The following is a 15,344-nucleotide window of genomic DNA, read 5'->3' on the forward strand; positions in this document are numbered from 1 at the left end:
ATCACACATCCACACGCCTCGTACCTATCGATCACACATCCACACGCCTCGTACCGATCGATCACACAGCCACACGCCTCGTACCGATCGATCACACATCCACACGCCTCCTACCGATCGATCACACATCCACACGCCTCGTACCGATCGATCACACATCCACACGCCTCCTACCGATCGATCACACATCCACACGCCTCCTACAGATCGATCACACATCCACACGCCTCGTACCGATCGATCACACATCCACACGCTGCTGACCAACTGATCACACATCCAATTGTCAGGGACCGATCGTACATCCACACACTGTGCACCAAGCTATCGTACATCAAGATGCCGATCAATCGCAAATCCACGCTCGGCCACCAGCCAAGTTCCTAACGATGTGCTGCTCGCAGCATTAATTAATGCCAGGAGCACCGAGTACTTATGCACCTGACCAACAGGCGAAGGTCTCTCCTGGCCTGGAACAGGGGTACTGTGAAATCTGGACATTTGCCCATTTCCTCTATGCAAAGTTATAAACATCTTACTTTATTTCACTTTAAAGGGTTAACTTGCATTGTTTATTACTGTGTAACTGCATTTTATATGCATGTTGTGATATATATATTGTTCATCTGAACTGTCTTTACACAGCACTATGGAAAGGGTTAATGAACACAGAGACTTTTGGGACTTTCTAGCTGAAAATGAGAAGCTGGTAATTTTTCACAGTTAAGGCTACTTTCACACTGGCATTTAGTTTTTTTCTGAGATCCGTTCAGGGCTCAGCGGTCCAAAACGGATGCATTCTGAATGGAAAAGGATCCGCTCAGAATGCATCAGTTTGCCTCCGTTCCGCCTTCATTCCGCTCTGGAGGTTTTTGGAAGGCAGATTTCACTGGGATAATTTTAAGTTTAGAGTAGAATCTCCAAAAATGTGACCCCATTTTGGAAACTACAGGATAATGTGGCAGTTTTGTTGGTATTATTTTAGGGTACATATCATTTTTGGTTGCTCTATATGACACTTTTTGTGAGCCAAGGTAACAAAAAATAGCTGTTTTGGCACGGTTTTTATTTTTTGTTCATCTGACAGGTTAGATCAGGTGGTATTTTTATAGACATTACACTTTTTGTGGAGTAAATTGACAAAAAATTGCTTTTTTAACACTTTTTATTTTATCTTTTTTAAGGTGTTCCCCTGAAGGGTTAGGTCATGTGATATCTTTATAGAGCAGATTGTTACGGACGCGGCGATACCTAAGGCTACTTTCACACTAGCGTTCGGGGCTCCGCTTGTGAGTTCCGTTTGAAGGCTCTCACAAGCGGCCCCGAACGGATCCGTACTGCCCCAATGCATTCTCAGTGGACGCGGATCCGCTCAGAATGCATCAGTTTGGCACCGTTTGTCCTCCGCTCCGCTCAGCAGGCGGACACCTGAACGCAGCTTGCAGCGTTCAGGTGTCCGCCTGGCCGTGCGGAGGCGAGCGGATCGGTCCAGACTTACACTGCAAGTCAATGGGGACGGATCCGTTTGAAGTTGACACAATATGGCTCATTTTCAAACGGATCCGTCTCCCATTGACTTTCAATGTAAAGTCAAAACGGATCCGTTTGCATTATCATGAACAAAAAAAATATATATTTTTTTTTTTCATGGTAATGCAAACGGATCCGTTCTGAACGGATCTAAGCGTTTGCATTATAGGTGCAGATCCGTCTGTGCAGATACCAGACGGATCCACACCTAACGCAGGTGTGAAAGTAGCCTAATATGTATACATTTTATTTTTTTATTTTTACATTTAACACAATAGAAACATTTTTGAAAAAAAAAAAAAAATCACATTTTAGCGTCTCCATAGTCTGAGAGCCATAGTTTTATTTTTATTTTTGGGGCGATTGACTTAGGCAGGGGCTCATTTTTTGCGGGATGAGGTGACGGGTTGATTGGTATTATTGGGGGGTATACGCCTTTTTGATCGCTTGGTGTTGCACTTTTAGTGATGTAAGGTGTTCATCTGAGGGGTTAGGTCATGTGATATTTTTATAGAGCCGTTCGATACGGACGAGGCAATACCAAATATGTCTACTTTTCTTTTTTTTCCTATTTTTTACAAAAAATTTTAACTTTATTTTGAGAAAAGGACGCTTTTTTTTTTTTACTTTAAACTTTTAATTTTTTTGTAAAACTTTTGTTTCATTTTTTTTGTCCACTCTGGGACTTCAGGTTCTGGGGGTCTGATCCCTTTTACAATACTTCTGTATTTTGATGCATTGGATGTAGGTGTATTACCAGTGAAATACAGGGGGCTGGATCTCACAGGCTCTCACTGATGGCAGCCACGATGCCTAAGGAAGGCGGGGACCAATGGCCACCTCGCACCTGGCATGATCTCGCACGTGCCACGGTCAGCGCTGACCACGGCAGTCCGAGGGTTAATGCACTGACATCAGTGTTTTCACTGATGCCGGCGCATATAGCAGGGGTCCGGCTATCAGTGACTGCCAGTCCCCTGCTGCTGATTTGGCAGGTGCAGCTCCTGCACCCGCCGATCAGCCCGCCGTACATGTACGGCGCTGGTCCTTAAGTCACGTCCTCCAGAGCCATACATGTACGGCGCTGGTCCTTAAGTCACGTCCTCCAGAGCCATACATGTACGGCGCTGGTCCTTAAGTCACGTCCTCCAGAGCCATACATGTACGGCGCTGGTCCTTAAGTCACGTCCTCCAGAGCCATACATGTACGGCGCTGGTCCTTAAGTCACGTCCTCCAGAGCCGTACATGTACGGCGCTGGTCCTTAAGTCACGTCCTCCAGAGCCATACATGTACGGCGCTGGTCCTTAAGTCACGTCCTCCAGAGCCATACATGTACGGCGCTGGTCCTTAAGTCACGTCCTCCAGAGCCGTACATGTACGGCGCTGGTCCTTAAGTCACGTCCTCCAGAGCCGTACATGTACGGCGCTGGTCCTTAAGTCACGTCCTCCAGAGCCATACATGTACGGCGCTGGTCCTTAAGTCACGTCCTCCAGAGCCGTACATGTACGGCGCTGGTCCTTAAGTCACGTCCTCCAGAGCCGTACATGTACGGCGCTGGTCCTTAAGTCACGTCCTCCAGAGCCATACATGTACGGCGCTGGTCCTTAATCACCTCAGCCCCTATAGCTTAAACACCCTTAATGACCAGGCCACTTTTTACACTTCTGACCTACACTACTTTCACCGTTTATTGCTCGGTCATGCAACTTACCACCCAAATGAATTTTACCTCCTTTTCTTCTCACTAATAGAGCTTTCATTTGGTGGTATTTCATTGCTGCTGACATTTTTACTTTTTTTGTTATTAATCGAAATTTAACGATTTTTTTGCAAAAAAATGACATTTTTCACTTTCAGTTGTAAAATTTTGCAAAAAAAAACGACATCCATATATTTTCTCTAAATTTATTGTTCTACATGTCTTTAATAAAAAAAAAATGTTTGGGTAAAAAAAAAAAATGGTTTGGGGTAAAAGTTATAGCGTTTACAAACTATGGTACAAAAATGTGAATTTCCGCTTTTTGAAGCAGCTCTGACTTTCTGAGCACCTGTCATGTTTCCTGAGGTTCTACAATGCCCAGACAGTACAAACACCCCACAAATGACCCCATTTCGGAAAGTAGACACCCTAAGGTATTCGCTGATGGGCATAGTGAGTTCATGGAAGTTTTTATTTTTTGTCACAAGTTAGCGGAAAAATGATGATTTTATTTTTTTTTTTCTTTCAAAGTCTCATATTCCACTAACTTGTGACAAAAAATAAAAAATTCTAGGAACTCGCCATGCCCCTCACGGAATACCTTGGGGTGTCTTCTTTCTAAAATGGGTTCACTTGTGGGGTAGTTATACTGCCCTGGCAATTTAGGGGCCCTAATGTGTGGGAAGTATTTTGAAATCAAAATGTGTAAAAAATGCCCTGTGAAATCCTAAAGGTGCTCTTTGGAATGTGTGCCCCTTTGCCCACCTAGGCTGCAAAAAAGTGTCACACATCTGGTATTGCCGTACTCAGGAGAAGTTAGGCAATGTGTTTTGGGGTGTCATTTTACATATACCCATGCTGGGTGAGATAAATATCTCGGCAAAAGACAACTTTTCCTATTTTTTTATACAAAGTTGGCATTTGACCAAGATATTTATCTCACCCAGCATGGGTATATGTAAAATGACACCCCAAAACACATTGCCCAACTTCTCCTGAGTACGGAGATACCAGATGTGTGACACTTTTTTGCAGCCTAGGTGGGCAAAGGGGCCCAAATTCCTTTTTAGGAGGGCATTTTTAGACATTTATATTCCAGACTTCTTCTCACGCTTTTGGGCCTCTAGAATGCCAGGGCAGTATAAATACCCCACATGTGACCCCATTTTGGAAAGAAGACACCCCAAGGTATTCAATGAGGGGCATGGCGAGTTCATAGAAATATATTTTTTTGGCACAAGTTAGCGGAAATTGATTTTTTTTTGTTTTTTCTCACAAAGTCTCCTTTTCCGCTAGCTTGGGACAAAAATTGGGGTATTTATACTGCCCTGGCATTCTAGGGGCCCTAAAGCGTGAGAAGAAGTCTGGAATATAAATGTCTAAAAAGTTTTACGCATTTGGATTCCGTGAGGGGTATGGTGAGTTCATGTGAGATTTAATTTTTTGACACAAGTTAGTGGAATATGAGACTTTGTAAGAAAAAATAATAATAATAATTTCCGCTAGCTTGGGACAAAAAAATGTCTGAATGGAGAATACAGGGGGGTGATCAATGCGTTTTGCGGATCCGATCCATGTAACCGTGGATCCGTAAAAAACATACGGACGTCTGAATGGAGCCTTACAGGGGGGTGACCAATGACAGGGGGGTGATCAGGGAGTCTATATGGGGTGATCACCCCCCTGTCATTGATCACCCCCTTGTAAGGCTCCATTCAGACGTCTGTATGTTTTTTACGGATCCACGGATACATGGATCGGATCCGCAAAACACATACGGACATCTGAATAGAGCCTTACAGGGGGTGAGCAATGACAGGGGGGTGATCAATGACAGGGGGTGATCAGGGAGTCTATATGGGGTGATCACCCCCCTGTAAGGCTCCATTCAGATGTCCGTATGTGTTTTGCGGATCCGATCCATGTATCCGTGGATCCGTAAAAAACATACGGACGTCTGAATGGAGCCTTACAAGGGGGTGATCAATGACAGGGGGGTGATCAATGACAGGGGGGTGATCAGGGAGTCTATATGGGGTGATCAGGGGTTAATAAGTGACAGGGGGGGGGGTGTAGTGTAGTGGTGTTTGGTGCTACTTATTACTGAGCTGCCTGTGTCCTCTGGTGGTCGATCCAAGCAAAAGGGACCACCAGAGGACCAGGTAGCAGGTATATTAGACGCTGTTTTGATAACAGCGTCTAATATACCTGTTAGGGGTTAAAAAAATCGCATCTCCAGCCTGCCAGCGAACGATCGCCGCTGGCAGGCTGGAGATCCACTCGCTTACCTTCCGATCCTGTGAACGCGCGCGCCTGTGTGCCCGCGTTCACAGGAAATCTCGCGTCTCGCGAGATGACGCGTATATGCGTGACTGTGCGCAGAGCTTCTGCCTCCGGAACGCGATGCTGCGTTAGGCGGTCCGGAGGCGGTTAAGTCACGTCCTCCAGAGCCGTACAGCGCGGGTCCTTAAGGGGTTAAAGAAGAGCATGTTTTGGAGGAAAAATCATTGTTTACCACCAAAAACAGACAGACTGGCCTTGTGGCTGTCCGGTTTAGCTCTGCTGTTATGTCTGGAAACTTGTTTTTGTCTGGAAAACCTGCTGTGTCATTACCACTGAGTGTCATTGAAGCATCTCCACCTATCCCTTGGTTGAACTTGATGGACTTATGTCTTTTTTCAACTTAACTATGTAAATGAAGTAAATGAGAGACGGAAAGTGTAACATTGTATCTGTTTGTGCTGAGCTTCTCCACTCCATCCCCCACTAGAAGGTTCTAGTTCAGCCAGAAACTGTATAGGAGAGCAGTCAGAGCACCTAGTGTTCTGCAGTTAGGAAACAGTGCTTGGAAGAGGAGACTCTGCCCGACAACTGAGTGATCAGAGGAAGACGCTGAGATGGGGACGCTGAGCCACAAACCATGGATCACCAGCCCTGTGACCAAGGAGCCACCTGGAATACTGAGCTACAGACCGTGGGCCTCCAGCCTTTAACCAGAGTACCAGCCTTCTGAGAGAGAGAGACAACTATCTCAGGCCTTTCCTCCGCATCAAACCCTTCTTCTGCCAGGGAGGAGGCTGGAGAAGCCGGCCCTATGCCTCGTCTCAGGGAGGAGGCTGGAGAAGCCGGCCCTATGCCTCGTCTCAGGGAGGAGGCTGGAGAAGCCGGCCCTATGCCTCGTCTCAGGGAGGAGGCTGGAGAAGCCGGCCCTATGCCTCGTCTCAGGGAGGAGGCTGGAGAAGCCGGCCCTATGACTCGTCTCAGGGAGGAGGCTGGAGAAGCCGGCCCTATGCCTCGTCTCAGGGAGGAGGCTGGAGAAGCCGGCCCTATGCCTCGTCTCAGGGAGGAGGCTGGAGAAGCCGGCCCTATGCCTCGTCTCAGGGAGGAGGCTGGAGAAGCCGGCCCTATGCCTCGTCTCAGAGAGGAGGCTGGAGAAGCCAGCCCTATGCCTCGTCTCAGGGAGGAGGCTGGAGAAGCCGGCCCTATGTCTCGCCTGGATTATTTTGCACCAGAATTTCTCCAGTAAAAGACCCTGGTTACTGCAGAGCCTGACTCTCTGGAATTATTTCCCATTAGGGTACACCATGCCTTACCATCCCTTGCGTAGAGCAGCAACACGTGGTGACAACTTGACGGTGACCGGGGGACCCAGCGTAGCCACCGCACATCACTTTTCTAAGGAAGGTAATATAGGCTCACATACAGATGTGGTGGCTGTATATACATCTGTATGTGAGGAGCTCCCTCTAGTGGTGGCTGTATATACATCTGTATGTGAGGAGCTCCCTCTAGTGGTGACTGTATATACATCTGTATGTGAGGGGCTCCCCCTAGTGGTGGCTGTATATACTCTGTATGCGAGGAGCTTCCCCTAGTGGTGGCTGTATATACATCTGTATGTGAGGAGCTCCCTCTAGTGGTGCTGTATATACATCTGTATGTGAGGCGCTCCCTCTATTGGTGGACTGTATATACATCTGTATGTGAGGAGCTCCCTCTAGTAGTGGCTGTATATACATCTGTATGTGAGGAGCTCCCTCTAGTGGTGGCTGTATATACATCTGTATGTGAGGAGCTCCCCCTAGTGGTGGCTGTATATACATCTGTATGTGAGGAGCTCCCCCCTAGTGGTGGCTGTATATACATCTGTATGTGAGGAGCTCCCTTAGTGGTGACTGTATATACATCTTTATGTGAGGGGCTCCTTCTATTGGTGACTGTTTATACATCTGTATGTGAGGAGCTCCCTCTAGTGGTGACTGTATATACATCTGTATGTGAGGAGCTCCCTCTAGTGGAGGCTGTATATACATCTGTATGTGAGGAGCTCCCTCTAGTGGTGACTGTATATACATCTGTATGTGAGGAGCTCCCTCTAGTGGTGACTGTATATACATCTGTATGTGAGGAGCTCCCTCTAGTGGTGTCTGTATATACATCTGTATGTGAGGAGCTCCCTCTTGTGGTGGCTGTATATACATCTGTATGTGAGGAGCTCCCTCTAGTGGTGGCTGTATATACATCTGTATGTGAGGAGCTCCCTCTTGTGGTGGCTGTATATACATCTGTATGTGAGGAGCTCCCTCTAGTGGTGTCTGTATATACATCTGTATGTGAGGAGCTCCCTCTAGTGGTGACTGTATATACATCTGTATGTGAGGAGCCCCCTAGTGGTGGCTGTATATACATCTGTATGTGAGGAGCTCCCCTAGTGGTGACTGTATATACATCTGTATGTAAGGAGCTCCTCTAGTAGTGTCTGTATATACATCTGTATGTGAGGAGCCCCCTAGTGGTGTCTGTATTACATCTGTATGTGAGGAGCTCCCTCTAGTGGTGACTGTATATACATCTGTATGTGAGGAGCCCCCCTAGTGGTGACTGTATATACATCTGTGTGTAAGGAGCTCCCCCTACTGGAGGCTATATATACATCTGTATGTGAGTAGCTCCCTCTAGTGGTGACTGTATTATATCTGTATGTGAGGAGCTCCCTCTAGTGGTGTCTGTATATAGATTATATGTGAGGAGCTCCCCCTAGTGGTGACTGTATATACATCTGTATGTGAGGAGCTCCCCTAGTGGTGTCTGTATATACATCTGTATGTGAGGAGCTCCCCTAGTGGTGACTGTATATACATCTGTATGTGAGGAGCTCCCCCTAGTGGTGGCTGTATATACAGCTGTATGTGAGTAGCTCCCTCTAGTGGTGACTGTATATATATCTGTATGTGAGGAGCTCCCTCTAGTGGTGTCTGTATAGACGTTATATGTGAGGAGCTCCCCTAGTGGTGACTGTATATACATCTGTATGTGAGGAGCTCCCCTAGTGGTGTCTGTATATACATCTGTATGTGAGGAGCTCCCCTAGTGGTGACTGTATATACATCTGTATGTGAGGAGCTCCCCCTAGTGGTGACTGTATATAAATCTGTATGTGAGGAGCTCCCCCTAGTGGTGGCGGTATATACATCTGTATGTGAGGAGCTCCCTCTAGTGGTGGCTGTATATACATCTATATGTGAGGGCTCCTTCTATTGGTGACTGTTATACATCTGTATGTGAGGAGCTCCCTCTAGTGGAGGCTGTATATACATCTGTATGTGAGGAGCTCCCTCTAGTGGTGACTGTATATACATCTGTATGTGAGGAGCTCCCTTAGTGGTGACTGTATATACATCTGTATGTGAGAAGCCCCTTGTGGTGGCTGTATATACATCTGTATGTGAGGAGCTCCCTCTTGTGGTGGCTGTATATACATCTGTATGTGAGAAGCTCCCTCTTGTGGTGGCTGTATATACATCTGTATGTGAGGAGCTCCCTCTTGTGGTGGCTGTATATACATCTGTATGTGAGGAGCTCCCTCTAGTGGTGTCTGTATATACATCTGTATGTGAGGAGCTCCCTCTAGTGGTGACTGTATATACATCTGTATGTGAGGAGCTCCCTCTTGTGGTGGCTGTATATACATCTGTATGTGAGGAGCTCCCTCTAGTGGTGGCTGTATATACATCTGTATGTGAGGAGCTCCCTCTAGTGGTGTCTGTATATACATCTGTATGTGAGGAGCTCCCTCTAGTGGTGACTGTATATACATCTGTATGTGAGGAGCTCCCTCTAGTGGTGGCTGTATATACATCTGTATGTGAGGAGCTCCCCTAGTGGTGTCTGTATATACATCTGTATGTGAGGAGCTCCCCCTAGTGGTGTCTGTATATACATCTGTATTTGAGGAGCTCCCTCTAGTGGTGACTGTATATACATCTGTATGTGAGGAGCCCCCCTAGTGGTGACTGTATATACATCTGTATGTGAGGAGCTCCCCTAGTGGTGGCTGTATATACATCTGTATGTGAGGAGCTCCCTCTAGTGGTGACTGTATATACATCTGTATGTGAGGAGCTCTCTAGTGGTGGCTGTATATACATCTGTATGTGAGGAGCACCCCTAGTGGTGACTGTATATACATCTGTATGTGAGGAGCTCCCCTAGTGGTGTCTGTATATACATCTGTATGTGAGGAGCTCCCCCTAGTGGTGACTGTATATACATCTGTATGTGAGGAGCTCCCCCTAGTGGTGGCTGTATATACAGCTGTATGTGAGGAGCTCCCCCTAGTGGTGACTGTATATACATCTGTATGTGAGGAGCTCCCTCTAGTGGTGGCTGTATATACATCTGTATGTGAGGAGCACCCTCTAGTGGTGACTGTATATACAGCTGTATGTGAGGAGGCACCCTCTAGTGGTGTCTGTATATACATCTGTATGTGAGGAGCTCCCTTTAGTGGTGACTGTATACATCTGTATGTGAGGAGCACCCTCTAGTGGTGACTGTATATACATCTGTATGTGAGGAGCTCCCTCTAGTTGGGCTGTATATACTTCTGTATGTGAGGAGCTCCCTCTAGTGGTGCTGTATATACATCTGTATGTGAGGAGCCCCCCTAGTGGTGACTGTATATCATCTGTATGTGAGGAGCTCCCTCTAGTGGTGACTGTATATATATCTGTATGTGAGGAGCTCCCTCTAGTGGTGCTGTATAGACATTATATGTGAGGAGCTCCCCTAGTGGTGACTGTATATACATTTGTATGTGAGGAGCTCCCCCTAGTGGTGTCTGTATATACATCTGTATGTGAGGAGCTCCCCCTAGTGGTGACTGTATATACATCTGTATGTGAGGAGCACCCTCTAGTGGTGGCTGTATATACATCTGTATGTGAAGAGCTCCCCCTAGTGGGGCTGTATATACATCTGTGAGGAGCACCCTCTTTGGTGACTGTATATACATCTGTATGTGAGGAGCTCCCCCTATATATACATCTGTATGTGAGGAGCTCCCTCTAGTGTGGCTGTATATACATCTGTATGTGAGGGCTCCTCTAGTGGTGACTGTTTATACATCTGTATGTGAGGAGCTCCCTCTAGTGGAGGCTGTATATACATCTGTATGTGAGGAGCTCCCTCTATTGGTGACTGTATATACATCTGTATGTGAGGAGCTCCCTCTAGTAGTGGCTGTATATACATCTGCATGTGAGGAGCTCCCCTAGTGGTGGCTGTATATACAGCTGTATGTGAGGAGCTCCCCTAGTGGTGACTGTATATACATCTGTATGTGAGGAGCTCCCTCTAGTGGTGGCTGTATATACATCTGTATGTGAGGAGCACCCTCTAGTGGTGACTGTATATACAGCTGTATGTGAGGAGCACCCTCTAGTGGTGTCTGTATATACATCTGTATGTGAGGAGTTCCCTAGTGGTGACTGTATATACATCTGTATGTGAGGAGCACCCTCTAGTGGTGGCTGTATATACATCTGTATGTGAAGAGCTCCCCTAGTGGTGGCTGTATATACATCTGTATGTGAGGAGCTTCCTCTAGTGGTGGCTGTATATACATCTGTATGTGAGGAGCTCCCCCTAGTGGTGCTGTATACATCTGTATGTGAAGAGCTCCCCCTAGTGGTGGCTGTATATACATCTGTATGTGAGGAGCTTCCTCTAGTGGTGGCTGTATATACATCTGTATGTGAGGAGCTCCCCCTAGTGGTGGCTGTATATACATCTGTATGTGAGGAGCTCCCCTAGTGGTGGCTGTATATACATCTGTGAGGAGCTTCCTCTAGTGGTGGCTGTATATACATCTGTATGTGAGGAGCTCCCCCTAGTGGTGGCTGTATATACATCTGTATGTGAGGAGCACCCTCTAGTGGTGTCTGTATATACATCTGTATGTGAGGAGCTCCCCTAGTGGTGGCTGTATATACATCTGTATGTGAAGAGCTCCCCCTAGTGGTGGCTGTATATACATCTGTGAGGGAGCTTCCTCTAGTGGTGGCTGTATATACATCTGTATGTGAGGAGCTCCCTAGTGGTGGCTGTTATACATCTGTATGTGAGGCGCTCCTTCTATTGGTGACTGTATATACATCTGTATGTGAGGAGCTCCCTCTAGTGGTGGCTGTTTATACATCTGTATGTGAGGAGCTCCCTCTAGTGGTGGTTGTATATACATCTGTATGTGAGGAGCTCCCTCTAGTGGTGGCTGTATATACATTTGTATGTGAAGCGCTCCTTCTATTGGTGGCTGTATATACATCTGTATGTGAGGAGCTCCCTCTAGTGGTGACTGTATATACATCTGTATGTGAGGAGCTCCCTCTAGTGGTGACTGTATATATACATCTGTATGTGAGGAGCTCCCCTAGTGGTGGCTGTATATACATCTGTATGTGAGGAGCTCCCTCTAGTGGTGACTGTATATACATCTGTATGTGAGGAGCTCCCTCTAGTGGTGGCTGTATATACATCTGTATGAGAAGGAGCTCCAACTAGTGGTGGCTGTATATACATGTATGTGAGGAGCACCCTCTAGTGGTGTCTGTATTACATCTGTATGTGAGGAGCTCCCCCTAGTGGTGACTGTATATACATCTGTATGTGAAGAGCACCCCTAGTGGTGGCTGTATATACATCTATATGTGAGGAGCTCCTTAGTGGTGGCTGTATATACATCTGTATGTGAGGAGCTCCCCTAGTGGTGGCTGTATATACATCTGTATGTGAGGAGCCCTCTAGTGGTGGCTGTATATACATCTGTATGTGAGAGCTCCCCCTAGTGGTGGCTGTATATACATCTGTATGTGAGGCGCTCCTTCTATTGGTGACTGTATATACATCTGTATGTGAGGAGCTCCCTCTAGTGGTGACTGTATATACATCTGTATGTGAGGAGCTCCCTCTAGTGGTGACTGTATATACATCTGTATGTGAGAGCTCCCTCTTGTGGTGGCTGTATATACATCTGTATGTGAGGAGCTCCCTCTTGTGGTGGCTGTATATACATCTGTATGTGAGGAGCTCCCTCTAGTGGTGTCTGTATATACATCTGTATGTGAGGAGCTCCTCTAGTGGTGACTGTATATACATCTGTATGTGAGGAGCTCCCCTAGTGGTGCTGTATATACATCTGTATGTGAGGAGCTCCCCTAGTGGTGACTGTATATACATCTGTATGTGAGGAGCTCCCCCTAGTAGTGTCTGTATATACATCTGTATGTGAGGAGCTCCCCTAGTGGTGTCTGTATATACATCTGTATGTGAGGAGCTCCCTCTAGTGGTGACTGTATATACATCTGTATGTGAGGAGCTCCCTCTTGTGTGGCTGTATATACATCTGTATGTGAGGAGCTCCTCCTAGTGGTGTCTGTATATACATCTGTATGTGAGGAGCTCCCTCTAGTGGTGGCTGTATATACATCTGTATGTGAGGAGCTCCTCCTAGTGGTGTCTGTATATACATCTGTATGTGAGGAGCTCCCTCTAGTGGTGGCTGTATATACATCTGTATGTGAGGAGCTCCCTCTAGTGGTGGCTGTATATACATCTGTATGTGAGGAGCCCCCCTAGTGGTGACTGTATATACATCTGTATGTGAGGAGCTCCCTCTAGTGGTGACTGTATATATCTGTATGTGAGGAGCCCCCTAGTGGTGTCTGTATAGACATTATATGTGAGGAGCTCCCCCTAGTGGTGACTGTATATACATCTGTAGTGAGGAGCTCCCCTAGTGGTGTCTGTATATACATCTGTATGTGAGGAGCTCCCCCTAGTGGTGACAGTATATACATCTGTATGTGAGGAGCACCCTCTAGTGGTGGCTGTATATACATCTGTATGTGAGAGCTCCCCTAGTGGTGGCTGTATATACATCTGTGAGGAGCACCCTCTATTGGTGACTGTATATACATCTGTATGTGAGGAGCTCCCTCTAGTAGTGGCTGTATATACATCTGTATGTGAGGAGCTCCCTCTAGTGGTGGCTGTATATACATCTGTATGTGAGGGGCTCCTTCTATGGTGACTGTTTATACATCTGTATGTGAGGAGCTCCCTCTAGTGGAGGCTGGTATGTGAGGAGCTCCCTCTATTGGTGACTGTATATACATCTGTATGTGAGGAGCTCCCTCTAGTAGTGGCTGTATATACATCTGCATGTGAGGAGCTCCCCTAGTGGTGGCTGTTATATACAGCTGTATGTGAGGAGCTCCCCCTAGTGGTGACTGTATATACATCTGTATGTGAGGAGCTCCCTCTAGTGGTGGCTGTATATACATCTGTATGTGAGGAGCACCCTCTAGTGGTGACTGTATATACAGCTGTATGTGAGGAGCACCCTCTAGTGGTGTCTGTATATACATCTGTATGTGAGGAGCTCCCTCTAGTGGTGGCTGTATATACATCTGTATGTGAGGAGCTCCCCCTAGTGGTGGCTGTATATACATCTGTATGTGAGGAGCTCCCCCTAGTGGTGGCTGTATATACATCTGTGAGGAGCTTCCTCTAGTGGTGGCTGTATATACATCTGTATGTGAGGAGCTCCCCCTAGTGGTGGCTGTATATACATCTGTATGTGAGGGCACCCTCTAGTGGTTGCTGTATATACATCTGTATGTGAGGAGCTCCCCCTAGTGGTGGCTGTATATACATCTGTATGTGAAGAGCTCCCCCTAGTGGTGGCTGTATATACATCTGTGAGGAGCTTCCTCTAGTGGTGGCTGTATATACATCTGTATGTGAGGAGCTCCTCTAGTGGTGGCTGTATATACATCTGTATGTGAGGAGCACCCTCTAGTGGTGTCTGTATATACATCTGTATGTGAGGAGCTCCCCCTAGTGGTGGCTGTATATACATCTGTATGTGAAGAGCTCCCCCTAGTGGTGGCTGTATATACATCTGTGAGGAGCTCCTCTAGTGGTGGCTGTATATACATCTGTATGTGAGGAGCTCCCTCTATTGGTGACTGTATATACATCTGTATGTGAGGAGCTCCCTCTGTGGTGGCTGTATATACATCTGTATGTGAGGAGCTCCCGCTAGTGGTGGTTGTATATACATCTGTATGTGAGGAGCTCCCTCTAGTGTGTGACTGTATATACATCTGTATGTGAGGAGCTCCCTCTAGTGGTGTCTGTATATACATCTGTATGTGAGGAGCTCCCCTAGTGGTGTCTGTATATACATCTGTATGTGAGGAGCTCCCTCTAGTGGTGACTGTATATACATCTGTATGTGAGGAGCTCCCTCTAGTGTGGCTGTATATACATCTGTATGTGAGGAGCTCCCTCTAGTGGTGGCTGTATATACATCTGTATGTGAGGAGCTCCCTTAGTGGTGACTGTATATAGATCTGTATGTGAGGAGCTCCCTCTAGTGGTGGCTGTATATACATTGTATGTGAAGCGCTCCTCTATTGGTGACTGTTATACATCTGTATGTGAGGAGCTCCCTCTAGTGGTGGCTGTATATACATCTGTATGTGAGGAGCTCCCTCTAGTGGTGACTGTATATACATCTGTATGTGAGGAGCTCCCCCTAGTGGTGGCTGTATATACAGCTGTATGTGAGGAGCTCCCTCTAGTGGTGACTGTATATACATCTGTATGTGAGGAGCTCCCTCTAGTGGTGGCTGTATATACATCTGTATGAGAAGAGGAGCTCCTAGTGGTGGCTGTATATACATCTGTATGTGAGGAGCACCCTCTAGTGGTGCTGTATATACATCTGTATGTGAGGAGCTCCCCCTAGTGGTGACTGTATATACAT

The sequence above is a fragment of the Bufo bufo genome (assembly GCF_905171765.1).
Source record: "Bufo bufo chromosome 7 unlocalized genomic scaffold, aBufBuf1.1 SUPER_7_unloc_5, whole genome shotgun sequence".
NCBI lineage: Eukaryota > Metazoa > Chordata > Amphibia > Anura > Bufonidae > Bufo > Bufo bufo.